Source organism: Gadus macrocephalus, chromosome 11 (genome assembly GCF_031168955.1).
Source record: "Gadus macrocephalus chromosome 11, ASM3116895v1".
Taxonomy (NCBI): Eukaryota; Metazoa; Chordata; class Actinopteri; order Gadiformes; family Gadidae; genus Gadus; species Gadus macrocephalus.
In genome coordinates, this window is record NC_082392.1 from 10,118,186 (window position 1) to 10,130,071 (window position 11,886).

Sequence of the window (11,886 nt, forward strand, 5' to 3'; positions counted from 1 at the left end):
ACCGACTCTTGTTCCCCTCCTATTTTCTTAATCTGGATTTGTGTTTTTATTCACTGGAGCGACACATGTCAATAGCTTTCGTCAGGGTGAGATTGGGTTCTCTAAGCATGCGCGCCTGTGCGCTTGAATCCTTCGTGCCCATGACAAGCCTATCCCTAATGAGATCTTCCTTAAAGGTTGGGTATGGGATTTGCGAAACGCCAGCAGATTTTGAAAATACACAACTCAAATGGTCCTACCCCCTCTCCTTCAACGCTGACTCCACCTATTCCAAGTACATGGACGCGCAATCATGCACGAGCGAACACAGATGCGCGAGAGCGAGCCATTAGTTAGTTAGCTAGCTCCAGTAGCTACCGCAGGATAACAACAAACAGAAGCTTGCTCTGGGTCACAAGCTTTGATTGAGTACATGCACGAAGGGGTCGCGTGGGGAGCGGGAGTGCAGTATGACCGTTTGATTGACGTACTAATGCCGCGTTTCCACTGCAGTGTGCGGAACGGATCGGATCGCAAAGGTGCGGTAGGGAGGGGGCGGTATAGCCCAGCTCAGTTCCGAGGTCGCGTTTCCACTGCCGACAGTACCCTTTGTGGTAGGCCGGATGTCGATCGCCGCGGCAGTTACGTAAACATCGTAAACAACGTCTTCCTCCCCAAGAATGCAGACGAACGTCTCCACCTCCTTGTTCGCCCAAGCAAGCGTTTTACGCGACATGTTAATTGTAAAGAATAATACCTCGAGGCTACTGTTTGTTTGTTTTTATCCCCGCGTCACCCAGAAGTGATGATTCTGTTGACCAATCAACGGAGGGGGTGTGTAGCTAGAATTTCCCGGGACCCTTTCAGGCGTCTCGTCTCGTTTTCAGTACCCCAACGGAGGAGTCCTGAAAACGAGGCCAAAACTGGCCAAAACGGGTACGGCTAAGTCCGGGTCATGCCCACTTTTGGCGGTGGAAACGCGACCCGATCCGCACCTTTGCGATCCGATCCGTTCCGCACCCTGCAGTGGAAACGCGCCATTACAGTCCAATGCCACTCGGTGGGTCTGGAAATCATTGGCTGGAGTTTTTCCAGCCCTACCCGTTCCACAGATGATTGACTTGTTTAATTTTCATGTCAGTACTTCTAACTCAGTGGCTGTAAGTGGGTTATGATAAGGATTTCAAGTAATTTTGCAAAAATGGCCAAAAAAGAGAATTCCATACCCAACCTTTAAGTGCGCCAAACTCACATGCGTCTCCTAGCTATCTCACTTTGGCTACATACTGCTCTGTTGTTTCACAATGGCTTTGTTTTCAGTCATTAAACACAAATCTTTCATGTATCATATTTCTGTTTGGCTCAAAAAATGTCTGTAGCACATCTATTATTTTTCGTCGAATCCTCCCTGTCTGCATCTTGCATGTGTAGGTGCCTTTGAAGCTGGTGACATTCCTTACCCATGATCGTCAATGGAGTTGCTACTCTTATTTTCTCATCTTTCTCGTCCAGTCCTATCGCAATCTCGTAATTTTCCCACAATCCAGTTGTTGTAGACAGGGGTGGACTGGCCATCTGGCATACCGGGCATCGTCCCGGTGGGCCGTTGACCCAATTGGCCGGTCCGGTCCGCTATGTTTTGTTTTTTTCTCTCTCTCTAAATTCCCTCCAATTGGGCCGTCCAATGGGCTACAGAGGGCTAGCAGTGTGTTGCCAGCATCTACACATATTATTGGTCTATGTTTGTCATTGTCAATCAATCATGGGCTGACAGGCTCAGAGAGCCCTGACAGTGCTGTCAATCACAACACAAACCAGGGTGGGCGGGACCTCATGGTGTGGGCCGGAGTCGGGACGGAGCTGAAAATGGATAAGCGTAAGAAAAGCCCGGGTGGCGCTGAAAAACTGCGACTTAAAAAGCTGAAGTCTCTGGAGGTGGAAGCTGCTAAATGTTCAAAATGTTGGTGCCGGGCTCAACACCCTAGCAGGTGCTGATGTGCCGGGAGACGAGCGAGTGGAGGCATATATGCTAAGTAACGTTAGCCTGGGGCTAGCTAGGCTACATTTTGTGTCCAAAACAAAGTAGAAAACGTTTTTACATTGAATGTGATGTGACCTAATTAACTGCATACTTGTGAAAACATATTAGCCCAGAGTTGAAGGGCTGTGACTGTTGGTAGTTGTGGTTGATTTTCTTTAAGTATGCCGAATTGTGATATTATGGGTTATTATTGTTCAGATGATTTAGCTAAGCTAGCTTGCATCTGCTAACGTCAGCAGTCTCTTGTTGCCATAGCAACAGTAAACATTGACATGGACTAATGGAGCTGTAAATAGAGATGCAAAATCAAGCTGTATTGTAAATACAAATCAGATACTTTGAATTTTAGCACAAAATACAAGTAAACCTATAGGAAATAATTAGTTTAATTTGCAACAATTGCCATTGAATTTATTGTAATCTTTCAATTAATTTATTGTTTACTGAGGTGATGACTATTGCATGTGGAGAGAGGAATGCAAGATGTGTATTTTTAAAGGTTTATGTGAAGAAACTGTCATAAATGTCTCTTATATTCTCTGCCATCATCTCCTGTCAAACAGGTTTTCCTGACCTGCTAGAAGTTCTGAGAGAGAGAGAGAGAGGGACGGACGGAGAGAGAGAGAGACGGACGGAGAGAGACGGACGGACGGAGAGAGACGGACGGACGGACGGAGAGAGACAGACGGACGGACGGAGAGAGAGAGAGAGAGAGACGGAGAGAGAGAGAGGGACGGAGAGAGAGAGACGGACGGAGAGAGAGAGACGGACGGACGGAGAGAGAGAGAGACGGACGGAGAGAGATGGACGGACGGAGAGAGAGAGATGGACGGACGGAGAGAGAGAGATGGACGGACGGAGAGAGAGACGGACGGACGGAGAAAGAGAGACGGACGGAGAGAGAGAGACGGACAGAGAGAGAGAGACGGACAGAGAGAGAGAGAGACGGACAGAGAAAGAGAGAGACGGACAGAGAGAGAGAGACGGACGGAGAGAGAGACGGACGGAGAGAGAGACGGACGGAGAGAGAGAGAGACGGAGGGAGACGGACGGACGGAGAGAGAGAGACGGACGGACGGAGAGAGAGAGACGGACGGAGAGAGAGACGGACGGACGGAGAGAGAGAGACGGACGGAGAGAGAGAGACGGACGGAGAGAGAGAGACGGACGGAGAGAGAGAGACGGAGGGAGACGGACGGACGGAGAGAGACAGACGGACGGACGGAGAGAGAGAGACGGACGGACGGAGAGAGAGAGAGAGACGGACGGAGAGAGAGAGACGGACGGACGGAGAGAGAGAGACGGACGGACGGAGAGAGAGAGACGGACGGACGGAGAGAGAGAGACGGACAGAGAGAGAGAGAGAGGGACGGAGAGAGAGAGGGACGGAGAGAGAGAGAGAGACGGAGAGAGAGAGAGAGGGACGGAGAGAGAGAGAGACGGACGGAGAGAGAGAGACGGACGGACGGAGAGAGAGAGACGGACGGAGAGAGAGAGAGAGACGGACAGAGAGAGAGAGAGGGACGGACGGACGGAGAGGGAGAGAGAGAGGGACGGAGAGGGAGAGAGAGAGGGACGGACGGAGAGAGAGAGAGAGGGACGGACGGAGAGGGAGAGAGAGAGAGGGACGGACGGAGAGGGAGAGAGAGAGAGGGACGGACGGAGAGGGAGAGAGAGAGAGGGACAGACGGAGAGGGAGAGAGAGAGAGGGACGGACGGAGAGGGAGAGAGAGAGAGGGACGGACGGAGAGGGAGAGAGAGGGACGGAGGGAGAGAGAGAGAGGGACGGACGGAGAGGGAGAGAGAGAGAGAGGGACGGACGGAGAGGGAGAGAGAGAGGGACGGAGAGAGAGAGAGGGACGGACGGAGAGGGAGGGAGAGAGGGACGGACGGAGAGGGAGGGAGAGAGAGGGACGGACGGAGAGGGAGAGAGAGAGGGACGGAGAGGGAGGGAGAGAGGGACGGACGGAGAGGGAGGGAGAGAGGGACGGACGGAGAGAGAGAGACCGACGGAGAGAGAGAGGGACGGACGGAGAGGGAGAGACCGACGGAGAGAGAGAGGGACGGACGGAGAGGGAGAGAGAGAGAGAGGGACGCACGGAGAGGGAGAGAGAGAGGGACGGACGGAGAGAGGGACGGACGGAGAGAGAGACGGACGGAGAGAGAGACGGACGGAGAGGGAGAGACGGACGGAGAGGGAGAGAGAGAGAGGGACGGACGGAGAGGGAGAGAGAGAGGGACGGAGAGAGAGAGGGAGAGAGAGGGACGGACGGACGGAGAGAGACGAACGGAGGGAGTGAGACGGACGGAGAGAGACGGACGGACGGACGGAGAGAGACGGACGGAGAGAGACGGACGGACGGACGGAGAGAGACGGACGGAGAGAGAGAGAGACGGACGGAGAGAGAGAGAGACGGACGGAGAGAGAGAGAGACGGACGGAGAGAGAGAGAGACGGACGGAGAGAGAGAGACGGACGGACGGAGAGGGACAGACGGGGAGAGAGAGAGAGACGGACAGAGACAGACAGAGAGAGAGACGGACAGAGAGAGAGAGACGGAGAGAGAGAGAGAGACGGACAGAGAGACGGACGGAGAGAGAGAGAGACGGACAGAGAGAGAGACGAACAGAGAGAGAGAGACGGACGGACGGAGAGGGAGAGAGAGGGACGGACGGAGAGGGAGAGAGAGGGACGGACGGAGAGCGAGAGAGAGACGGACAGAGAGAGACGGACAGAGAGAGAGAGAGAGACGGACAGAGAGAGAGAGACGGACAGAGACGGACAGAGAGAGAGAGACGGACAGAGAGAGAGAGAGAGATGGAGAGAGAGAGAGACGGAGAGAGAGAGAGACGGACAGAGAGAGACGGACAGAGAGAGAGGGACGGACGGAGAGGGAGAGGGAGAGGGACGGACGGAGAGGGAGAGGGACGGACGGAGAGGGAGAGAGAGGGACGGACGGAGAGAGAGAGAGAGAGACGGACAGAGAGAGAGAGAGACGGACAGAGAGAGGGAGAGAGACGGAGAGAGAGAGACGGACAGAGAGACGGAGAGAGAGAGAGAGAGAGAGACGGACAGAGAGAGAGACGGACAGAGAGAGAGACGGACAGAGAGAGAGAGAGACGGACAGAGAGACTGAGAGAGAGAGAGACGAAGAGAGAGACGGAGAGAGACGGACAGAGAGAGAGACGGACAGAGACGGACAGAGAGACGGAGAGAGAGACAGAGAGAGAGACGGACAGAGAGAGAGAGAGACGGACGGACGGAGAGGGACGGAGAGGGAGAGAGAGGGACGGACGGAGAGGGAGAGAGATGGACGGACGGAGAGGGAGAGAGAGGGACGGACGGAGAGGGGGAGAGAGGGACGGACGGAGAGAGAGAGGGACGGACGGAGAGAGAGAGACAGACGGACGGACGGACAGAGAGAGAGAGAGAGAGAGAGAGACGGACAGAGACGGACGGACGGACAGAGAGAGAGAGAGACGGACAGAGAGAGAGACAGAGACGGACAGAGAGAGAGACGGACAGAGAGAGGGGGAGGGAGGGAGACGGACAGAGAGAGACGGACAGACGGACGGAGAGAGAGAGACGGACAGACGGACGGAGAGAGACGGGGAGAGAGAGAGAGAGAGACGGACAGACGGAGAGAGAGAGAGACGGACAGACGGAGAGAGAGACGGACGGAGAGAGAGAGAGACGGACGGAGAGAGAGAGACGGAGAGAGACGGAGAGAGAGAGAGACGGACAGAGAGAGACAGAGAGAGAGACGGAGAGAGAGAGACTGAGAGAGAGAGACGGAGAGAGAGAGAGACAGAGAGAGAGAGAGAGACGGACAGAGAGAGAGATAGAGACGGACGGACGGAGAGGGAGTGAGGGACGGACGGAGAGGGAGAGAGGGACGGACGGAGAGGGAGAGAGAGGGACGGACGGAGAGAGGGACGGACGGAGAGGGAGAGAGGGGGACGGACGGAGAGGGAGAGAGAGGGACGGAGAGAGAGAGAGAGGGACGGACGGAGAGGGAGAGAGAGAGAGACGGACGGACAGAGAGAGAGAGAGAGACGGACAGAGAGAGAGAGACGGACAGAGAGAGGGAGAGAGACGGACAGAGAGAGAGACGGACAGAGAGAGGGGGAGGGAGGGAGACGGACAGACGGACAGAGAGAGACGGACAGACGGACGGAGAGAGAGAGACGGACAGACGGACGGAGAGAGAGAGAGACGGACAGAGAGAGAGACGGACAGAGAGAGGGGGAGGGAGGGAGACGGACAGACGGACAGAGAGAGACGGACAGACGGACGGAGAGAGAGAGACGGACAGACGGACGGAGAGAGACGGGGAGAGAGAGAGAGAGAGACGGACAGACGGAGAGAGAGAGAGACGGACGGAGAGAGAGAGAGACGGACGGAGAGAGAGAGACGGAGAGAGACAGAGAGAGACGGAGAGAGAGAGAGACGGACAGAGAGAGAGAGAGACAGAGAGAGAGACGGAGAGAGAGAGACTGAGAGAGAGAGACGGACAGAGAGAGAGAGAGACGGAGAGAGAGAGAGACAGAGAGAGAGAGAGAGACGGACAGAGAGAGAGATAGAGACGGACGGACGGAGAGGGAGTGAGGGACGGACGGAGAGGGAGAGAGGGACGGACGGAGAGGGAGAGAGAGGGACGGACGGAGAGAGGGACGGACGGAGAGGGAGAGAGGGGGACGGACGGAGAGGGAGAGAGAGGGACGGAGAGAGAGAGGGACGGACGGAGAGGGAGAGAGAGACGGACGGACAGAGAGAGAGAGAGAGACGGACAGAGAGAGAGAGACGGACAGAGAGGGAGAGAGACGGACAGAGAGAGAGACGGACAGAGAGAGAGAGACGGACAGAGAGGGAGAGAGACGGACAGAGAGAGAGACGGACAGAGAGAGAGAGACGGACAGACAGAGAGAGAGACGGACAGAGAGAGAGAGAGACGGACAGAGAGAGAGAGAGAGAGACGGACAGAGAGAGAGAGAGACGGACAGAGAGAGAGACGGACAGAGAGAGAGACGGACAGAGAGAGAGAGACGGACAGAGAGAGAGAGACAGACAGAGAGAGAGAGACGGACAGAGAGAGAGAGAGACGGACAGTGAGAGAGAGAGACGGACAGAGAGAGAGAGTGACGGACAGAGACGGACAGAGAGAGAGAGACGGACAGAGAGAGAGAGAGACGGACAGAGAGAGAGAGAGACGGACAGAGAGAGAGAGACGGACAGAGAGAGAGACGGACAGAGAGAGAGAGACGGACAGAGAGAGACGGACAGAGAGAGAGAGAGAGAATTAACAGTTATGCATGTATAGGCCTTAGGGCTCCTTTGAGACTTAAAGGGGACCTATTATGCTTTTTCGACCTATAAACGTTATAATGATTGATTCGTCATGTTTAACCATACTAAAGTGGCAAATAATGACTGCTGACAGTCTGGGGTGTCTGCAGAGCGCTGAACACTCGGAACATCGTTTGCGATTGACTTGTTCACATTTCCGGGAAATCATCTACGTAGAGGCACTCCTGCAACGCCCCCATATGCCTGGTCAAATCTGCCCACGCGCGCGCTTCAAGTCCGCACTTTCTCGGTCTTATTTAGTCTTATTTCTCGGGTATTTTCGGGCTCTCTTTGCTCCATGTCTGGGTCTGATTCATTACCGGAAATTTGCTTACAATATGTCTCCAATTATCTTTGCTGTAGTAGGCTACATGCACGCGCAAAAGGAGGGGGTGGAGCTCGACTACCCTTCGCAGGTCTTCCGGAAGGTAACCAATCACAACGGAGTGGGGTTGGCAGGAGGGGGGCGAGGGGGTGGAAAAGGATGAAACCGAGCGTCGACAGAGAATGCTGAAAGCGCCCAGATGAGAGGAAGAATTTCCTGAAAATCGTTTTTTGTGCTGTGATTCGTGTCAGGTTGCACTATAGGAGTCATTAATAAGAAATTAAGACCAGAAAAGTAGTACATAAGGGTATCTTTAAGTCGTCCTTCATGACAGACAAATTTGTTTACCAAGTGTCACTACATCACAAAAAGTCTACATGGCTACATATACTTCTCAGTACACGGATACTGAGTTTGCTGTTTTTTTTGCAAGTCATGAATTTGGTGAGGAGTGTAGCTGGCTGCGGATGAGGAAGTAAGTAAATATAACCATAAATAGAGAATACATTTTTTTTCTTATCTATAGCTGTGTGAAAAAGTCTAAGACGTGAATTGCAGGTCTGAATAGATGTGCATTCTCATGCGTGTATGTGCACATGTATTAGGGCTGTCACTTTTTATTCGAAGTTCGAATATTCGTTCGAAGGTGGGGTGAAAAGTTCGAATTCGAACTGTAAAAATGCGCTATAAAGAAGAGAGCGGCGAGTGGCTTCTCCTCAATAAAGCGGCCCTCCTGGATCCCCGCTTCTCCCGGTTAGTCCACCTTTCCCCTGCACAGAAACATCTCGTGACTGAAAGCCTCTCGCACGAGCTCACTGAAACGGAGACCGACACTGATCGCACACGACAGGGAGAAAAGTCCGCTGCTGCGATGGGCAGCCTGTTTGGGGACTTATACAGCACGGCTGACACAAGCAGCTGCAACGGTAACGGAGAGCTGCGAGACTACTTGTAATTTTCTTTCCGTAAGGAATAAAAAGAGCAGCATGCCGTGTTGGAGGTCGGCCTCACAGATTGTTCGTTTATATAGGCTGTGTGTGCCATGGACGACATGCGCTCCGCATATCGCGCTCCGAGCAGTTATTGTTAATGTGTGAAAGACAGCCGCACTTGTGTGTCGGAGCTTCCTCTTGTTGTGTTTACAAATGTGTTATCAAAGATGTGTTTTTATCCTGTGCTGTTATGAATTCAGTAGGTATACGTGAGGTATACGAGAGCAACATAAAAAATCAAGACTGTTGTCGTGTTCTATGGGGGGGGGGGGGTCGAATGTATTCGAATTTATTATGGACATTCGAAATTCGTTTGAATTTCATTTTTGGAAAAAGTGACAGCCCTAACATGTATACATACATGTGCACATACACATATATGAGAATGCATATCTCAGACATGCAAACGGCGCGCTTTTTGGCGCAAGTCGCTTTTTTATCATACATTTTGGGGACCTGTGGTTCGTGCAGATACAAAGTTTTTTTTGGGGGGGGGGTGCGTCGATCGGTGCGCGCGTACAGGTGTCGAATATTCCGTAATCTGACTGACTGAGACCCCCCGTGCCTTCGAAGTAAAGAAAAGTGATTCCGGAAATGATTTTGTTATGGGACCAATCACATCCCTTGCCGTCGCGTCGAAATATTGGATGCGCATGCGCACGGTAGAGCTTAGATCGGGCTCAGAAAATCAAGCCCGACCCCGACCCGCTGCACGTTCTGTCCTGACACATTAACTGTAATTATGAGCCCTAGCCCGATTTCAACCCGACATTTATTTTAACACATATGTAACTTTGTACACATTTGTTACTAGGCCTACACAGCTAAATACATATGTAAGGGATAATGTATAGAACGCCGGTCATTATCGGGAAAATAAGCCCCGACAGTGCGAACAGTAGGCCTACACCGACACGCAGCGAAGGCGTCTTGCTTCGCCCTGAAGGGGCTTATTTTCGAAAATGACCGGCGACGTTCTATACATGATCCCGCTTATTACACGGCTACTTGCCAAAACTAAAATAATAACTTTGCATGGTGCGCCTTTTTACAATTTATTCGTTACCAGCATTCATTCATCATTTTTTCACAATGTCTTGTTTTTAAAAGATTTATGATGACTTTATGCTCTGTAAAGTGACCTTGGGTGGCTTGAAAGGTGCCTCTAAATTAAATGTATTATTATTATTATTATTCGTAGTGTTGATCAGCAGAGCAATAATAAATTGTCCGCAAAGATGGTGACGTCGCTTAGCAACAGAAGACACTGGGGTTAACAAGTCACCGGACTAGCTACCAAAGTGAACGGAGTGTTCCACGGCATTGAGAAGACCTGTGTAATAAAGGCCTATAATATTTCTGTTTATGGCATGGATTTCTCCTCAGATTAGGCCAATAAACCAATGATAAAAATAAAAATGCTCGATCAAAGGCCCGGCCCGACCCGGCCAGAGGATAGTGGTGGGAAATATCGGAGAAGGATGCACTTAGTGCAGTTGGAAGTGGTCATGGCTAAAATTAGAAGCCACGACTGAGGTGAATACAGTGAAGCATAACTTTCCACTGTCTGACTTTTTCAAAAAAATTGAGAAAAGAGGATGTGCTAAATGCACACACTGCATTAAAGAAATTAATTATGCCAGCAGGGGTGTACATGCCCTGTATGCACACTGTAAGGCAGACATTCATCGGAGGAAAGTGACAACAACAATAACTACACAAAGTGTTGCATAGCTTCTCTGAAACCCTCTTCCAGAAACCCCCTAAGCAGCAGATAAGATCAGGGACAGTGCCAGGCCTATACTGCCAGTACCTGTGATCACATATCCAATGCAGAGGTGTGTGTGATAATAAATTAACTTAGTTTTAAAAGGCACTATAACCGAATATATATTTTTTAATATATTTTTTTATCTTTCTTGGCATATAGCATAGGCCTTCTCATGATAATAGGATATCATGCCGTCATATTTTTTCCGACTTCGGGTAGCTCTCTTTTTTGGTCATACATGTGTTTGCATCCCTGATATCTATTTAGACCTGTAATTCATGTCTTAGCCTTTTTCACACAGCTATAGATAATATATATTTTTTCAATTCTCTATTTATGGTTTCATAATGACTGAGTCACCGTTAAAACAAATGAGTTTCAGCTCTAATGCTGCTGTCTGTAATATGTTTCTATTTAGATTATTTGTCAGGATATTTTTGTTATTATTGCCTGAGTCTGGTTTTAACTGGCTTAAAACAAAATATTTTCACAGTCACAGACTAAAAACTGCAAGAGAGAATTTAGCATTGGATCAAGTGTGATATTTAACGGGTTAAAGGGTTTTGTAGATCTGTAGATATGGGGGGTGGAGATGCAACGACCACAGGAGGTCTGTTAACTTCCTGTTCGGGTTTCACGCCTGTCTTAGCAGCACCAGAGACACAAACTTCAAAAACAAAAACAAAAAAAAGCAACAACTGCTATTTAAAGTGCTGTAGGCCTACTATTATTCGGATGTATGTACTTGATTAAATTGTTTTAATCTAGTACATTCAGGGTTCTTCCCGTTCATCTCGTCCCACCCCTAGTGCTGATAATGTAGTGGGCTGGTCTGGACAGAAAATGCCAGGGCTGAATTTCTGTCCCAGTCCACCCCTGGTTGAAGACATCACCTTTCATATCCATTGGCTCCGGCGCTGGAATGTTGTACGCCATGCTGATGGCTTAACGTTCAGCTGTTCGTGCAGCTAGCGTTTTGCGGCTATATGATGACTCCCCTCATAAAACGAAACTTCCTTCGAGTTCTGACTTCGGACACCATGTTTTGTGTTCTGAAATAAGGAGGCTTGCAGTAGCAACCGGGCTAGCTTTAATGCAGCTCACAACAATACAGTCAACGCATGTCCCTCCTCTCCACTTGAATGCCTCCATCAGACCCTCCAGGATTTGGCGATGTTGCGATTGGAAACTTAAACGCAACCTCACCCAATCACCGCGAATATCAGTGGCGTCGTCTTAAACTGACGTCGACAAACTACCTTCCGCCTTACTTCTGTGTTTTCTACGATCAAGCGTTCATGCAGCATGTCCGCGTCCAACGTTTCACACTTACCGTCCAAAATAACTGCGAAAGATCGAGAAAAGCAGTATATTGGTATTCTACATGAAAGCGGGGGGGAATTATTTTGCACTGCATGCAACATTGTGGTGG